At 50.4% G+C, this 17275-nt stretch overlaps 1 pseudogene; it reads left to right on the forward strand.

The window, feature by feature from the left end:
* Positions 1 to 3603: 3603 nt before the first annotated feature.
* On the forward strand, positions 3604 to 4368 carry LOC132321282 (feather keratin Cos1-1/Cos1-3/Cos2-1-like; annotated as a pseudogene).
* Positions 4369 to 17275: the final 12907 nt, after the last annotated feature.

Below are 17275 nucleotides of genomic sequence, written 5' to 3' on the forward strand. Positions count from 1 at the left end.
ATCTCTGGGTGCATAAGGGAAATAGGGCTGCCAGGGGAGAACGGCGGGCGCTTTCCCCAGAGCTCAGCCTTGCACAGAAAGGGCCTCCTGTCCGGATGCCAAGAGAGGAGAACTGTACTGTGCCCCTCCTCCTGCTGTATATGGAATCAGGTTATAGTAGCAGATTTTAGGTATCCTTGAGGACGGAGGTGGAGACTCACCCTGGTAACCAAGATACGCGTCCTGGTCAAGACAATGGTACTGTACAAGAAGCTTCGAGTAGACAATAACCTATTTAGTGTGTGTAATGGTGTGTAGGGATATATGATTTCTTGCAGAGAAGTATTTTGGAATTTAATCAAGACTTGTATCCTAAGCTAACCTCAGGTGATTTTAATACTAAAAAATACACCCCTAGGAGGAGATTGTAGATGCAAATATAAGTCCACCTTAGTATAATGAGTTACACTAAAATTAAGACATGCACAGATGGACTTTAGTATCAGTGGCCACTCAGTTGTTGCAGTGTGATTCTTTCTTTGCGATTGTTTCGTATAAAAGACCCTGTGTGTTGCTGAGAGAGGTGTGCTGGCTGATGTTAAAGGCCCGGCACCCCATTCTGCCGACTGGCAATAAAGACAAATATCTCGACTCAGTGTGTTGTTTGGCATTTTGCACACCAGGTGAGGAACCCTGGTTTAGGGACAACGCTCCTAGCTCCCTCCTCTCCTGAAGCCTACAGCTCATGGTGCTTACACCTCAGCAGGTTGGGACTACAAAGACAGCCGAAATCTTCTGCGCTGACCTATCTGTGAAACAGTGAGGGTGGATGGGCTGGAAAAGAGAGGTAATAAGGGATGGATGGTTGGTGAAGGAAATGCAGGTGAAGGGGGTCTGAGACATCCAAGAGAGCAGTGGTTTCTTCTCTGTCATGAGTTCTGATGGGGGATCTTTGCTAGCAGAGTCAGAAAGAGCTGAAGCAAGCAGGTCATCAGCACAGCAGCTCCCATTCACAGCTTTCCTCCCGTGTGGCCTTTGGGGTCTCCTTGTTCTCCTGAGCCTATGGCAGGAGGGTTGGTGGGCTGTGCTCTGCCCATGGCTGTAACCCTGCCACTGGTTCCCAGGTACACAAGCACAAAGGCCAATTGACATCATTGCCCACCGTCCTCTGAGGGGAACAACAGTGGGAGAAAGAGACTGCTCCTGATGGCACAGACAGAAAGCAGAAAAAAAGCATATAAACGACAAACACTCATGGCACTTGTGATTACCCTAATTGGTGCAAAACTAGAAAGACCTTGGCAGGCTTGCAGGCCCACCCAGCTGCTCTCTTCCTCTCCCTCTTCAACAGGACAGAAGGGGAAAGTAAGGTGGCAAAGGTTGTGGGTCAAGATAAAGACAGGGGCATTACCTACCAATGGCCATCACAGTCAAAACAGACTTGACTTGGGGAAGATTCATTCAACTTATTGCCAACTACGAATAAAGCAAGATGGTGAGAAACAGCCAAAAAACCCCTAAAATACCTTCCCTCCATCCCCACCTCTTTTTCACAGCCTCAACTTCCCTCCTTCATTCACAGCTCTTCTATTTCCTCCACCCCCAAGTAGCACAACGGGATGTGGAATGGGGGGTTGCGGCAGTACACAGCAGTTCCTTTCTGCTGCTGTTTTGTCCCCACATTTTTCTCTGCTCCAGTGTGAGCCCTTCCCATGGGCTTCAGTCTTTCAAGACCAGCTCCAGCGTGGGTCCTGTCCATGGGCTGCAGTGTGGATATCTACTCCACCATGGTCTCTCCCATGGGCTGCCTGGGAATCTCCGGACCGTCGCCTGGAGTACGTCCTCCACCTCCTTCTTCTCTGGCCTTGGTGTCTGCAGGGTTGTTTCTCATGCTTTTTTTTTTTACTTCATTCCTCACTTCCAGTGCAGTGTTTGGCCCTTTCTCGAATATGTTTTTGCGGAGGCACCACCAGCGCTGCTAATGGGCTCAGCGTTGAGCAGCAGTGAGTTTGTTTTGGAGCCAGTTGGGACTGACTCTGTCAGACATGGGGGTAAGCCCCTGGGCTCTTCTCACAGAGGCCACCCCTGCAGCCTTCTCCCCCAGCCACCAAAGCCTTGCCCCATAAACCCAATAGACTGGGTGCAACAGAGTGTGAAGCACAATTAGATGAATAACAATTTCAGCAGAAAAGAACAAGTCCAGGCTTCACGAAGGGATGGATGCACTTTCAATAACCTTAAGAAAACTGGTATTACTGGTCATGCTTTAAGATTTGGCAAGTAATGCTCCGAAAACACAGCCATCTAATGTCCTTGCTAGACCTTTCCGATGCCTTTATCAAGTGGAGTGGATGGAGCTAATTATGGTGATTTCCTTAATGTTATTATCATCAGATCTTAACTGCTGTATTTCACATTCCCCCTGGGCCTCTTTGACCCCGCAGGGCACTTTCCCAAAGGATTCTGCCTGGCAGGACCCTGAGAGGACAAAAATCTGCTCTTAGGCAGTGCAGGGTTGCAATACTGCCTTTGGTTTTGCAGAGCCACTCCACACTCCAGACACATGAGCTATCCCAGCTTTTCTCCAAAACCCCAATAAGATCATAGGTCTGCAAGTGTGCACAGAGTTTTACGTTGTCCTGCTCATGTTCTGGCTCAGGCACTTGTCTTACATATGTCTGGGATCAAGTTGGAAAGGCAAGTCACTGAGTCAGTGAGTCAACATCAGGATGAGGTCTCATGATAGTAGTCAGCGTTCAACAGCGTCCAGCGATCACCAGGTGTGTTCATAGAGATAAGGAAAGTCTCAGGTCAAGCTGGGAAGTCACCCGCATGTCAGGGTCCAAACTGAGATCAGTGGGGCCCATGGCCAGACACAGGCACAGATGTGACACTGCTGGAGGTGCAACTCAGGTTGAGGCCAAGCGCTACAACTTAACCTTGAAAGCTGCTCCCATGGGGAAGGGAGTCGGCCCTGCCTGAAGCCTCCCAGCAGCACCTTCTGGCAATGATCCTTCTGGCAATGGAGGGCACAGGAGGCAGAGACTGCATTTCCATCCTCTGGGCACCTCTCTGCCAGGTTGATACCACCACCACTGAACTGCAGATTCCTTTCCAACTACCATTCCTGCTATGACCTGCACATGCCCACATGATGAGGGTCACACAAGTAGAGACTGATACACGTGTGCTCATGCATGCCTGCATGGATCCATGCTAAAACCTGTACACTCACATAAAGCCTGGAAAACATCAGCAACCGTGGACTCTGCTGAGGAGATGCTGGGGACCACATGTGCCATGACCTCTCACATGGCAGTCCTTGGGCATCTGGACGAGAAGCATGAGAGCGGTGCCCATTTCCTGACAACTTTGCCACAAACAAGCCCACAGGAATGACCCAGTGCCCATCACCTGCCTGCATGGGATGCCACCAGCACTTGAGCGGAGTCTTCTGCCTGTGCTGACCTGTTTCTGCCCCGGAAATCCTTGGGACTCTCATTCCAGCACTTACAGAAGCCTACATATGGGAAAGCATGTGGCACAAGCCAGGAAATGAAAAAGCAGCAGTGCAGGAAACCAGAACACAGCCCATACCATTGGCTGGGATGTTTTGCATTTGGCATGAGCTTGTCAGAAAATTATTACTTCCGCAGAGGGTGCCTCTGGGCCTGAGGCAGTGCAGGACTACTATAAAAGGCAGCCCAACTCTCTGCTCTCTCATCCACTTCTGTCGCCTCCTTCTCCTTGGGAATCAGGTGAGTGTGAAGCCTCTTGTCCTCCTCTTTCAAGATCAGATCTTTCCTCGATGTCTGTCTTGGCTGATACGGGCTGTCCTAGCCCAGGGCTGGGAGCTGCTTCTCATGGGAGAGGGCAGGGGAGAGAGGGGCAGAGAGGGGCTGGGACTTAGTTGAGGTGGCTCCTGGGCTTTGAGCTGGGCAGCATATGCTGGGCCAGGAGGTGCCTTAGCTCCCCTGTGGTTGGGTGCAGTGCTGCTTCTCATGTGTCCCTGTTTTCTGTTTCCCTCTCTGCCCTCTCTCCCAGGTGCACCTCCGGCCCAGAGCCATGTCCTGCTCCGACAAATGCCAGCCCTGCCAGCCCTGCCAGCCCTGCCAGCCCTGCTGCCCAACCCCGCTGGCCAACAGCTGCAATGAGCCCTGTGTCAGGCAGTGCCAGAACTCCACCGTCGTCATCCAGCCCTCTCCTGTGGTGGTGACCCTGCCCGGCCCCATCCTCAGCTCCTTCCCGCAGAACACTGTTGTGGGATCCTCCACCTCTGCTGCTGTTGGCAGCATCCTCAGCTGTGACGGAGTCCCCATCAACTCCGGGTGCTGTGACCTCTCCTGCATCACCAGCTGCTACTGTGGCAACAGATGTCAACCCTGCTAAAGCGGCTGGCAACGTCCTCGGGCAAGAACCTCCAAGACCTCAGAATATGGTGCAAAAGCTGTGGGGCTTTGTATTTAGAGCTTCAGGCCATTGTTTTTTTCTTCTACTCTCTTCTCTCTCTTCCTTACCTTTCCTGTCTCCACCTCCCAATGCTAGCCTGGCAGGGACCTGTTGGCCTCCCACCCCCTGCAGGGCAGGCAGATGGACACCCTGCAGGAGCTCCACCGCATCTTAGTGGCTGCCCCTGATGCTCCCTGTGGGCCACCTCCTTTTCTTCTTTAGACTCATTAAAGTCGTGCTGCATCCAGGCCTGGGCCTCCGAGTGTTCTTTCCTTCTGAGGCAACTCCTCCAGTCTGCCTAGGGGAAAAAAATGGAGGACATGGTTGCTGGGACTCCCTGCAGTGGATTTTGTTTTGTGCCCTTTCTCTTGGAGCTGAGGAAGACCTCCCTGGCTACTCCACAGCCAATAACCATCAGTGAGAGGATAGCTCCAAAGGGTGGCAGGAGTGGGGATGGGGAGACAATAATGCTTGGGGACAGCACACAGCCTCATCTCCACCTTCCCCTCCCCTCCATTACCTGGTCTAGTGTCCATGACCAGCACCAATGGGCACGGGCAGATGAGATAGGTACCTCATACAGTCCTTCAGCACCTGGCAGGGCCCAGCTGCTCTCCAGAAATGCAGGGCTGGGGCAATTCACAAGTTAGGATTGGTATCAGCCACACTCAGGGTACTCAATGGACTCCCCACGTGCTCTGAGGCAGGGCCAGCCTCAGCTCTGCTCACACCACCACTGCTCGTCACATGCAGGCCAGGTTCTTCCCAGCCCTGCAGTCTTTGTTATTTGCTGCCTGCAGGGGATGTTTCTTCAGGTGAACAAGGCTAAGAAATGAAGAGGATATTAGCCATGCAGCATCCCATTTTCTCTGAAAATACGGTAGTCTTGACTGAAATACAGTCTTTGAGAATGCAGATTTTGTTCGTCATGACAGTGGTGCGGTGGAGCGACTTGCATATGGCAACATCACGGTTGAAGGCCATCACTGAGAGGATGATAGAATCATAGAATAGTCCAGGTCGGAAGGTATTATTAGGTTTATGTGGGAAGGTTTTTGTTAGCGGAGAGGTCTGCAGGAGTGGTTTCTGTGAGAAGATGCCGGAAGCTGTCCTCATGGCAGATATAGCCAGTGCCAGCCAGCTCCAAGACGGACCCGCTGCTGGCCAAAGCTGAGGCAATCAGTGACGTTGCTAGCGCCTCTGTGATAACATAGCTAAGAAGACATAAAAACTGCTATGCAAGAGCAACCGGGAGAGAGGAGTGAGAATATGTGAGAGAAACAACTATGGTCATTGAAGAAGGAAGGGGAGGAGGTGCTCCAGCCACCAGACCGGAGATTGCCCTGCAGCCCATGGTGAAGGCCCAGGTGATGCAAGTTGTGCCCCTGCAGCCCATGCAGGACCTCAGCCTGGAGCAGGTGGATGTACCGTGAAGGAAGCTGTGACCCCATGGGGAGCTGTGAAGAACTGCAGCCTGTGGGAAGGACCCACTTTGGAGGAGAACTGTCTCCCATAGAGGAGGTGAGCAGCGTGAGGAGGAGAGAGTGGTGGAGGCTACGTGCAATGAACTGACCTCAACCCCCATTCCCCATCCCCCTGCACCACTCGAGGGGAGGAGGTAGAAAAGTCGGGAGTGAAGTTGAGCGCAGGAAGAAGGGAAGGCTGGGGGGAAGTTGACTTTGTTTTGCCCAAGACGTCTCCCTGTCCTCATTTTGGCCCATGAGCCTTTCGTCCTATTTTTTCCCCTTTTCCAGTTGAGGAGGGGGAAGTGATAGAATGGCTTGGTGGTCTCCTGGCAGCCAGCCAAGGTCAACCCACCACAACCTCAAAAGATCATTTGGTCCAATCTTTCACGGGAAAGGGAGCCTGGATGAGAGTATCTACCACCTTGTCCAATCGCATCTTGAAAACCTCCAGCAATGGGGACTTTACCACATCCCTGGGGACGTTGTTCCAGTGAATGACTGTTCTTACTGTAAAAACAGTATTTCTCATGACAGGCGGAAACTTCTTCCCATGCAACTTGTATCTGTTGGCCCTTGTCTTCTCCTGCGGCTCCTTGTAATGAGAGAGCCTCCATCCTCTTTGTAGCCGCCCTTTAAGTACTGGAACGCTGTGACGAGGTGCCTCCTGAGCCTTCTGTTCTCCAGGGAGAAAAGACCTAACTCCTTCAGTCTTTCCTCATAGGACAGGTTCTCTAGCCCTTTGGTCATCTTTGTCACGTACACGGGAGTGGCGGCGGGTGCTGGATCGGGATCAGCGGAGGCCGAGGCAGAGGCCTTGGATCCTGGTGGTGGCTTTCTTGATGCAGAACGGCCAGTCAGCAGTAGAGCCACCCGGGTGAAGATGGCCACAAGCCCAATGTCCACGCTACCAGGGCTTGCAGGAAGCAGATTTTCTTTTTCATGAGAGTGGTGTAATGGAGCAGTTTGCATATGGTGCCATCACGATTAAAGGACATCACTGAGAGGATCATGAACTCAGTGATAGCCAAGAAGAATGGGAAAAAAGACTGTGCCTGCCAGCCGGCAACACAAATGGTTTTCCTGGTGACGAGGAAAGTCGTCATCATTTTTGACACAACAGTGGTGGTGTAGCACATGTCCATGAAGGAAACCTGATGAGGAAGAAGAAATGCAGCAAGGTCTGCAGGTGCTGATTGCTCTGCACAGTGACAATGAGCAGGCCATTCTCCACCAGGGTTAGAAGATACATGGAGAAGATAATGGGGCCTGGGGCCATGTGACCACCTTGGGAGGTCTGGGAAGCCCAGGGGAATGAGATTAGTTACAGGTGTTTTGTTCTCCTTTGCCATGACCCAGTACATGACCAAAAGGAATCAGCTGCCCAGACAAGAGTGAAGGAACAAAGCTGTGGTGGGTTAAATCTACTACTTCTCTTGCTGTCAGAAGGACAAAACCAGCCCCTCTTGCTGACTGACAGAACCCATTTACCCCAGATGACGGTCTGACCATGCCTGGGCTCAGGTGCGCGTAGCAGACGAGAGCAGAGAGGACCTGGCAGACATCTGAGCAACATTTCTGGTTTGCTGGAACTGACCATTGCCATAAAATGGCTGACTCCCATTGCACCTCATTGTATGTGTGGCAGGTAATTCCTGGGTGCATTGGTTTCTTAATTGCCTCATTCTTAATTGCCTACTTCAATTGCCCAAGGTGCCTGTTAGCTATAATGAAGACCATGGGTGGAAAGTTCATCAAGTGTGATTGGGAAGAGGAGAGAACGCTGGGTGAGAGCTGCCAATGTCTTTGCCCAAGGGAGCTAAGCTATGGTGAGACACTCACTAAGCCGAGCATCCTTCTGGAGCAATTAGTTCATTTGTGAAAACGTGAAATGAATTTACCATGTTGTCAAGTGAAGGACCCACAGCTGTCGCTTTGTCTTTGGGGGGACCAGCCTGGCATGGGCTGGATGGAAATCTGTCCCTTCTGGGTTTGACACATTTCTGAGACAATGCTGGCACATCTTTACAGACAGGCCAGAAGATGCAACTTCACACAAAACACTCTGATCCCTTTCTGGAGAAGCAAAAGAAGGTGGTGGCGTGACCTTACTTTCCCATCCCTTGCAGAGACCATTTCAGTCTGCACACGTGACAGGGACGCGGCATGGCTCTTCGGTACCTACCGGAGGCCAGCTACCTTGACCATCAATGAGAAGATGTGCTCAGTGAAGGGACTGACTGCAAGGACAAGCTGGGATTGTCCAAGGGTGGAAGCTGCTCACCGAGAGGCACTATCAGGAGCATCCGTGTAGTCTGTTTCTCCTGTAGGTGCTAAGACATAAGGCAGAGGGGGCTTGAGGACTGGAAGAGATCTGTGGGATGCTTAAAAGGGCTTCAGGGATTCCACTGTGTTTTTCCTTCAGGACACAACAACCCAGAGCAAGCTCTGAAATCGGGCTGCCCATCACTAGCCTGTAGCCACTAATTACCAGGACTCCCAGAGCCTCGAGTGAAGCCTTGTGTCCTGAGTCCAACTCCAGCCCCGCCACGGTGGCCCATGAACCTCTGGGCTTCTGTCAAAACATGGGGTAGGAAGCACTGTCTGACATTTCTACTTCCCCTGCTTTGATCCAGGACATCGCTGACTCTTAGGGCTGGGAACAGACACCAGGCATTGTGCAGTGTGCATTGGGCCCACAGCTTGGCCCACCAGACCTGGCGTGATTTCTCCCAGGGAGAAGGAGTGTCAATATCTCCTGATGTAGAGGAAGAAGCATTAGACGGATGGAGAGAAGTAATCAGAGCACAGTGACAAAGTTCATCTGCATGGGCAGTGGTGTTCAGTGTCCCAGAGAGACTCCTCAGGGAGACGCTCCAGTGAAAGCATGCGGTCACGATTCACAGTCCGCTAATACGTAAACGCAACGGCTCAGTGTGTGTGTTTTTGTGTGTGTATTGATATAGCTATACGCATTTTCGCAACATAATATTTTGGGAGCTCTAAAGCATAAAAGTTACTCAGAGCTCTTGCCTCAAGTGTGGATACTGCAGAACCATAATGCCCATCTCCTTTCAGGATGCCCCGGAGGGGAGCTGTGCTGTGCCTCAGCTCCCAGCTCCCTGCTCTTCTGCCACTCAGAGCCTCTGGAGGACAGCCTGGAGTGCCTGGCCCTCGTGCTGGGATCAGGACACCTGTAGGGGATGAGGGACCTGGGCAGTTGCTGCAAAGTTGCATTCTGGTTCCAGTTCCTTGCCACCTTGGTGGGCTTCTGGCTCCCCAAGTTGACACAAATTGAAGGTGGAAGGGAGGGAAAAAGGAAGCCCTGGAAGCGTTGACATGCAGGGGGAAATGAGTGGCCAGAGTACGTGTGCTGGTTTTGGTTGGGATGGAGTTAATTTTCTCCACCCCTTATTCCATACCATTTATGTCATACTCAGGTAGCACACTATCCAATACGTTCTCATTACCTACCATCACCCTTCCCATCCTTTGATATAGTACACAGATATCGTTCCCTTAGTCTATGGATCAACCCTGTGAAATGTCTGTAAAATGCCCATGAATATCCACAAATGTCCACAAAATGTCCATTGAGTTCATTTAGTCTATGACTTTGGGCTCCATCTGTTATGGCGGTCACTCAGGACAGAAGAGGTGTTGTATTGCATGGAGTTATTGGGCACCACAGCCAGCTCAGGTCAGGTCACTGCTGCACTTGCATTGGTTCTTGTAAGGCTTGTTCTCCATTGGTTCAGGTGGTTCCTGCTATAGTAATTCCTGTAACATGTAACTCAAATCATGGATTAGTTTCATCCAGAATTAAATCACCTTGAGGTACGCACAGGACTCCCCCATCCTTCTGCATTACCCACCAAGTGCACCCAGGTCCTTGAGCAAAAAACAACCCCGCGAACAAGTTTACCCTTTCCTGAGGAAGGAATAACCCAAACTGTTTTTCCCGGCTCGTTCCTTACATGTACTACGGGGATCTTATCTCCTTCCACAGTGCGCAGGGGTTTTGATTGGGCAGGGCCAGGTCAGCTGGCAGAGCCTCTAGTCCTAACTAGCCAAGTGGCTTCTGCTAAATGTGTATCCCAGTGCCTGAATGTCCCAGCACCCCTTGCTTTCAGTGTAGTTTTTAACAGTGCGTTGTATTGTTCAGTTTTCCTGGAGGCTGGTGCATGGTAGGGGATGTGATACACCCAGTCCATGCCATGCTCCTTGGCCCAGGTGTTAATGAGATTGTTTTGGAAATGAGTCCTGTTGTCGGATTCAATTCTTTCAGGGGTGCCGTGTCGCCATAAAACTCACTTTTCAAGGCCCAAGATAGTGTTCCGGGCAGTGGCATGGTTCATGGGGTATGTTTCCAACCATCCAGTAGTTGCTTCCACCATTGTAAACACATGTTGCTTACTGTGGCGGGTTCGTGGTAGTGTGATATAATCAACCTGCCAGGCTTCCCCGTATTGATATTTCAGCCATCGTCCTCTACACCAAAAAGGCTTTAGCCACTTAGCTTGTTTGATTATGGCACATGTTTGACATTCATGGATAACCTGTGCAATGGCATCAATAGTTGACGTCCACCCCTCGATCACGAGCCCATTTGTATGTTGCATCCCTTCCTAAATGTCCTCATGTGTCACTTCAATTCTAGCAGCCTGGTCCACCTGCTCGTCATTGTTTTGATGTTCTTCAGTGGCACAACCCTTGGGTATGTGAGAATCCACGTGACATACTTTTACAACCAGGTTCTCTAGCCGACCAGCAATATCTTGCCATAATTCAGCAGCCCAGATGGGTTCACCTCTGCACTGCCAGTTGCTCTGCTTCCATTGCTGTAGCCACCCCCACAGAGCATTTGCCACCATCCACGAGTCAGTATAGAGATAAAGGACTGGCCATTTTTCTCGTTCAGCAATATCCAAAGCCAGCTGAATGGCTTTCAGCTCTGCAAACTGACTCGATTCACCTTGTCCTTCAGCAGTTTCTGTGACTTGTCGTGTAGGACTCCACACAGCAGCTTTCCACCTTCGATGTTTTCCCGCAAGACGACAGGATCCTTCTGTAAACAGGCCATATTGCTTCTCATTCTCTGATAATTTGTTATACAGAGGGGCCTCTTCAGCACGAGTCACCTCCTCTGGCGACACTCCGAAGTTTCGGCCCTCTGGCCAGTCCACTATAATTTCCAGGATTCCAGGCGGTCAGGGTTTCCCATGTGAGCCCGTTGCGTTATCAGTGCGACTCACTTACTCCACGTAGCATCAGTTGCATGATGCATAGAGGGGACCCTGCCTTTGAACATCCAGCCCAGCACAGGCAATCGAGGGGCCAGAAGGAGCTGCGCTTCAGTGCCAACTACTTCTGGAGCAGCTCGAATTCCTTCATATGCTGCTAATAGATCTTTTTCAGTTGGAGTGTAACAGGCTTCCGATCCCCTATATCCCCGGCTCCAAAACCCCTGAGATCGACCTCGAGTCTCTCCAGGCGCTTTCTGCCAGAGGCTCCAGGTGGGGCCGTTATCCCCGGCTGAGGTGAAAAGCACGTTTTTCACATCTTGTCCTGTCCGGACTGGCCCAAGCGCTACTGCACAAACTATCTCCTGTTTAATTTGTTCAAAGGCTTGCTGCTGCTCAGGGCCCCATTGAAAGTCCTTCTTCCAGGTCACTCGATAGAGAGGGCTTACGATCGGACTATAGCCTGGAATACGCATTCTCCAGAAACCCACAACACCTAAGAAAGCTTGTGTCTCCTTTTTGTTAGTTGGTGGAGACATAGCTGTTATTTTATTGATCACATGCATTGGGGTATGACGACGCCCATCTTGCCATTTTATTCCTCCAAACTGAATTTCCTGTGCAGGCCCTTTGACCTTACTTCGTTTTATAGCAAGACCAGCTTTCAGGAGAATCTGGATTATTCTTCTCTGCTTCTCAAACACTCCTTCTGCTGTGTCGCCCCACACAATGATGTCATCAATATACTGCAGGTGTTTGGGAGCTTCACCTTGTTCCAGTGCAGTCTGTATCAATCCATGACAAAAGGGAGGACTGTTTCCACCCCTGGGGCAGTCGACTCCAGGCGTACTGGATGCCCCTCCATGTGAAAGCAAATTGTGGCCTGCACTCTGCTGCCAGAGGGATCGAGAAAAACGTGTTGGCGATATCTATTGTTGCATACCATTTGGCAGCCTTTGACTCCAGTTCATATTGAAGTTCTAGCATGTCTGGTACGGCGGCTCTCAGCGGTGGTGTGACTTCGTTCAGGCCTCAATAGTCCACTGTTATCCTCCACTCTCCGTTAGATTTTTGCACGGGCCTTATGGGACTATTAAAGGGTGAATGAGTCTTACTGATCACTGCTTGACTTCCCAGTTGATGGATCAACTTATGGATGGGAACCAGGGAATCTCGATTGGTGCAATATTGTTGCCGGTGCACTGTCATGGTAGCAATTGGCACCTGCTGTTTTTTAACTTGCAGCAATCCCACCACAGACGGATCCTCTGAGAGACCAGGCAAGCTAGACAGCTGTTTAATCTCCTCCATACTCAAAGCAGCTATACCAAAAGCCCACCGGTACCCTTTTGGGTCTTTGAAGTACCCTCTCTTGAGATAGTCGATGACAAGGAGGCATGGAGCCTCTGGACCCTCACACTGGGGTGCTTTTGCCACTCATTCCCAGTTAGGCTTACTTCAGCCTCCAACACAGACAGTTCTTGGGCTCTCCCTGTCACCCCAGAAATACAGATGGATTCTGCCCCCTTGTAATCTGATGGTATTAGAGTACACTGTGCACCAGTGTCCACCAGAGCTTTATACTCCCCTGGGGCTGATGTGCCAGGCCATCCAATCCACAGTCCAGTAAACCCGGTTGTCCCTTTCCTCTGCCTGACCGAAGGCAGGGCCCCTCTATTCCTGGTCTGAGTCTTCATTACTTGGTTTTTGTAAGCGCAAAACAGAAGTCCCTTCATCAGGATCAAAAGTACAGTCAGCCCTTCTACTCTGCCCAACAGACACTGGAGCAGTAGTTCTCCTGGATGGATGCTTTTTGGTTGCTGTTTATCCTTGCAGTTCCGGGACCCGAGCTTCTAGTCTCCAGGTAGGCTCACCATCCCACTTCCTCATGTCCTCCCCCCGGTCACGCAGGAAGAACCACAGGGTTGCACATGGCGTGCGCCACCGGTACCCTTTCCCTTGAACAGGAACAGGAAAAGGCTGACTCTTAATAGCTGGTTGGAGTGCATGAGGAAAACCTACCCTTCTCAGCTTGCTCCAACACATTTTGGGTCAGTCTGTGTCTGTCCACAGCCGAGACACAAGCACGCATGGAGGGAGCAAGATTATTTTCATATTCTCAGAGTTGTCTGGCCAGTTCATCTATAGTTGGTGCCTCAGTGTCTGTCCAGCTCATTATCGCCAGGGTGTGGGTGTATGACGTCGCTGCATTTCATACAAGCTTTTGCCACATGGACCGTGTGCACCAGATTTCCTCCAGGTCTTTGGATGCCTGGTCATTATAGATCACCTCCAACATGGCTAATTCCCTCAGATACTGGATGCCCCCCACAATGTTGGTCCATTTCCTTTGAGAATTTGCAAGTTCTTCCTTGAAGGGACACCTGTCCTTCACACTTGAGAGGAGTCGCCGCCAAAGATGGAGGACTCCTGCCTTTTTTCCAATCCCTTTGTCAAAGGTCTTATCCTTAGCAAGGGATCCCAGCTGCCGGGCTTCCTTACCCTCTAATTCCTGACTACTGGCCCCAATATCCCAGCATCAAAGCAACCAGCTGAGAATTAGCTCACCTGGTTGACGGCTAAAATCTTTTCGCATATCTCGCAGCCCTCTTAGGGATAGGGAGTGGGTGGTTTCTGTCTCATTGATTATCTCAGTCTCTTCCTCCTCCTGTTCTTGTGACTGCTCTGCCGCAGAACAGGCTGCCTCTTCTGATTCTTTCTCCTGCGCCCTCTTAGGAGAAGCTTCTTCATCCCTTACTAAACGAGCTGACTTCTGCTTCCACTGTTTCTTTTTAGTTTTCGGGGCGACTGATACAGTACCTGGTTTAGCCACCGTGTCTGTTGGTTTGGTTTGCCTCTCTTCTCCCTGAGGGTGCTGCATGGTATCGAGCAGTGTTGGGGAGATACTGGCCAGGGCCCAGCACAGTGCAGTAAGTGGTGCCTCTTTGGAGTAGCCACGGCATCTTTTTTTCAAACATTCTACCACTTCATCGGGTTCTTTAGTTGTTCAGGAGTGAAGTTCCAGACCATTGGAGGTGAGAAGTTCTCTAGATACTTGCCCATATTCTCCCACATGCCGTGCCACCCATGACCATACTCTCGCGGAGCCTGGGTTATATTCCTAAATTGCTCGTTAACCTTAGACAAAACTGAAGCAATATTTCTAAGAAATAGCAATAGAAGTATTTTAACTACCCAAGGATGGTCAAGATACTGAGAAGTCATTGTACCAAGGGAGACAACATCACAGAAGAAGGTAGCAAGGGTGCCGTTCTGTATTTCCTCCACAAAAAACCTCTCAGAGGAAGAAGTATAATTGTTAATTTTCTCCATGAGATGGTACCCGAAGTACAGTAATGGCTTCAGTACAGAGTCCAAATACCAGATTAAGCTCAAGGTCAGTGGTTTAAAAACGAATCTCCCAGGCAAAACATCGCTAATCCCTACAGAGCACAGCAAACTGAAAAAGGCAACACCAATCTTTAACAGGTACAGCCAAAAAAAGAGCATGGTGCAGATCAAATAAACTAATGTTGAGAACAGATGAATTAATATTGTGACCTGTAACTTTTAACAGATGGAAAAACTTTCTAATATGCTCTGCTGAATCTGTGATTATCTCAAACCCTTCGTGCCCCACGTTGGGTGCCAGGAAGGACTATTGTGGTTTAAGCCCAGCCGGCAACTAAGCGCCACGCAGCCGCTTGCTCACTCCCTGCCATGCCCCAGTGGGATGGGGGAGAGAATAGGAAAAGTAAAAGGGAGAAAGCTCGTGGGCTGAGATAAGAACAGTTTGATAAATTAAGTGAACTAAAATAATAATAATGATAATAAAAATTGTAATGAAAAGGAAAATTACAACAACAACAAAAAACAAACAAGACAGACAAGTGGTGCAAATGAAAACAATTGCTCACCACTCTCTGACCGATGCCCAGCCTGTCCCCAAGCAGCGGTCTCCTGGCCAGCTTTCCCCCTAGTTTATATACTGAGCATGACATCATATGGTATGGAATATCCCTTTGGTCAGTTAGGATCAGCCGTCCCGGCTGCGTCCCCTCCCAACTTCTTGTGCACCCCCAGCCTACTCGCTGGTAGGGTGGGGTGAGAAGCAGAAAAGGCCTTGACTCTGTGTAAGCACTGCTCAGCAGTAACTGAAACATCCCTGTGCTATCAACACTGTTTTCAGCACAAATCCAAAACGTAGCCTTGTCGGGAGTTTCCCGAAGATGTCGGGAGTTTCCCGATGCCAGGAGTTGACCGACGGTTCGCGGCTGAAGGAACAGATCCGTCTGACTCAATATGAGTGATAAAGCATAGTTCACTTCATTATTCAAGCAACACATATTTATACAGTTAGACCTAATACGCACCTACTTGTTAGATCCTAATTGGCTGAGCCTAAAAGTTACTTTTGTTTATGTTCTTCTACTTGCAGTTTGAGCAGCTGTATAACTCCCTTCTACTTTGATCATAACTACTTGTTATCTACATCCTCATTTCTCAAGGACGCCCAGTCCTTGCCACGTAGCCCTTATTTATTGCTTCGTTTGTAATTTTCCACAGGCCTGTCTTTGTCTCTCTCAGAACAAGCTCTGATCCATCAGCTGCACAGGACCACCCCAGGGGCCCGCATCCTGCCCTGCACAGGACCACCCCAGGGGCCCGCATCCTGCCTTCCCACATAGCCCCATACTAGCTACTATGAAGACAGTTAACTGCATCCCAGCCAAAACCAGCACAGTACGCTGCATTACGTGTGCCAGGCAGCACACAGACTGTGACACCCTCATAACGTCAATGAGACGAGAGCTTCCAAATCCCTGCGGCAGCTTTGAGAAGTCCAGTGTATCTGTGTTGCAAAGGGCAAAATTTGGGACTGCAGGAGAGCAGAGAGTTCCCAGGGCAGCACATTTGAGAATGACTAGCCCCAGGCGGATCAGAAGAGAGAGCTGGAAGTGGACGGCTTGGACAAAGAAATCAGGAGAAGATGGTTGGTGGGGGATCAGGAAAGGCTGCTCTTCTTTCTCTGCCCTCTCTTTTCTTTTCCAACAGTAGCAGCACCTGGAGAAAAGATGTGGATAAACACATGAGACAACATTTTCCAGTGTTCTCTGCTCCTTAAAGAGCAGCTCCCTGCACAGACCTGACAGGGTGGTGATGGTTTCTTGGGGAGAAGAGGCATAATACCTTGAGTAAAAGCAAGGTGCCTGGGTGGTCTAATACTCACAGTTCCTGCACTCCAGTTCTCTGTCCCTGGGTGTTTGATACAATGTTTAGGGAAGCAGGGGTTGACAGTGAGGGCTTCCCAGATTTCCTTCCCCACCTTGGGGAAAAGCGGCCCTGCCCTGTCCTGCCCTGCGGTAGCGGCTCAGAGGTCAGAGACCTTGCCCAGTTCCAGGGCAAGAATTAACTCCCTGCCCAGCATGGAAGAAATCACCTTCCATCAGCCCTGCCCAGGCCCTGGACACTTACAGAGATCACCCTGGTCCCCCAGCACAGCTCAGGCCTAGCAGCGAGAGCTTCTGCCTCTCCAGGGCAAGCGGTTCATTGACCCAAAACCACACAGTACCTCAAGAAGATGAAAGGCTCCTGCCCACAACGGAAATGGCGTCTCTGGCATCTAGCCTTTTTCAGACAGTCCCCTGATGAGCACTCTCTCCTTTTCTGCCTGAGACCTGAGCATCAGTAGTTTCACCTGCTGACCCAGTGCCAGCTGTTAGGGAGGAGGAGCCACTCATGCCAGGAAGCTGTGGAAGAATCATGGAAGATTGTGTACCTGAACAATCAGTATCAGATGTATGGCCAGGGGAAATGTGCATTTGGACCACTCCAAATCGCATTGTCACATGCATTACTAGTGCCCCCATAGTCCAACATATGTGTCATTTTGTCTCACAAATATCCTGCTTTTCTCTCAAGATCCTCTTTTACACACACCTGTGGGTACACCCAAGCATGAGGAGGGAACCAAAACCATCCTCCCACTGGGTTGCTAGCTGCCCCTTTTTACCCCTTCTGTACGTGGCAGGGGAGCTGCTCTTTCCCCTTCCTGCCTCCTCCCCTAGGCATAGTCAACTTCTTTTCTCCAGATGCCTCATTCTCTTTGCCTTCTTCTGGTTCTTTCTGTCCCGTCTCTCT

The sequence above is a fragment of the Gavia stellata genome, unplaced genomic scaffold (genome assembly GCF_030936135.1).
Source record: "Gavia stellata isolate bGavSte3 unplaced genomic scaffold, bGavSte3.hap2 HAP2_SCAFFOLD_107, whole genome shotgun sequence".
Classification (NCBI taxonomy): domain Eukaryota; kingdom Metazoa; phylum Chordata; class Aves; order Gaviiformes; family Gaviidae; genus Gavia; species Gavia stellata.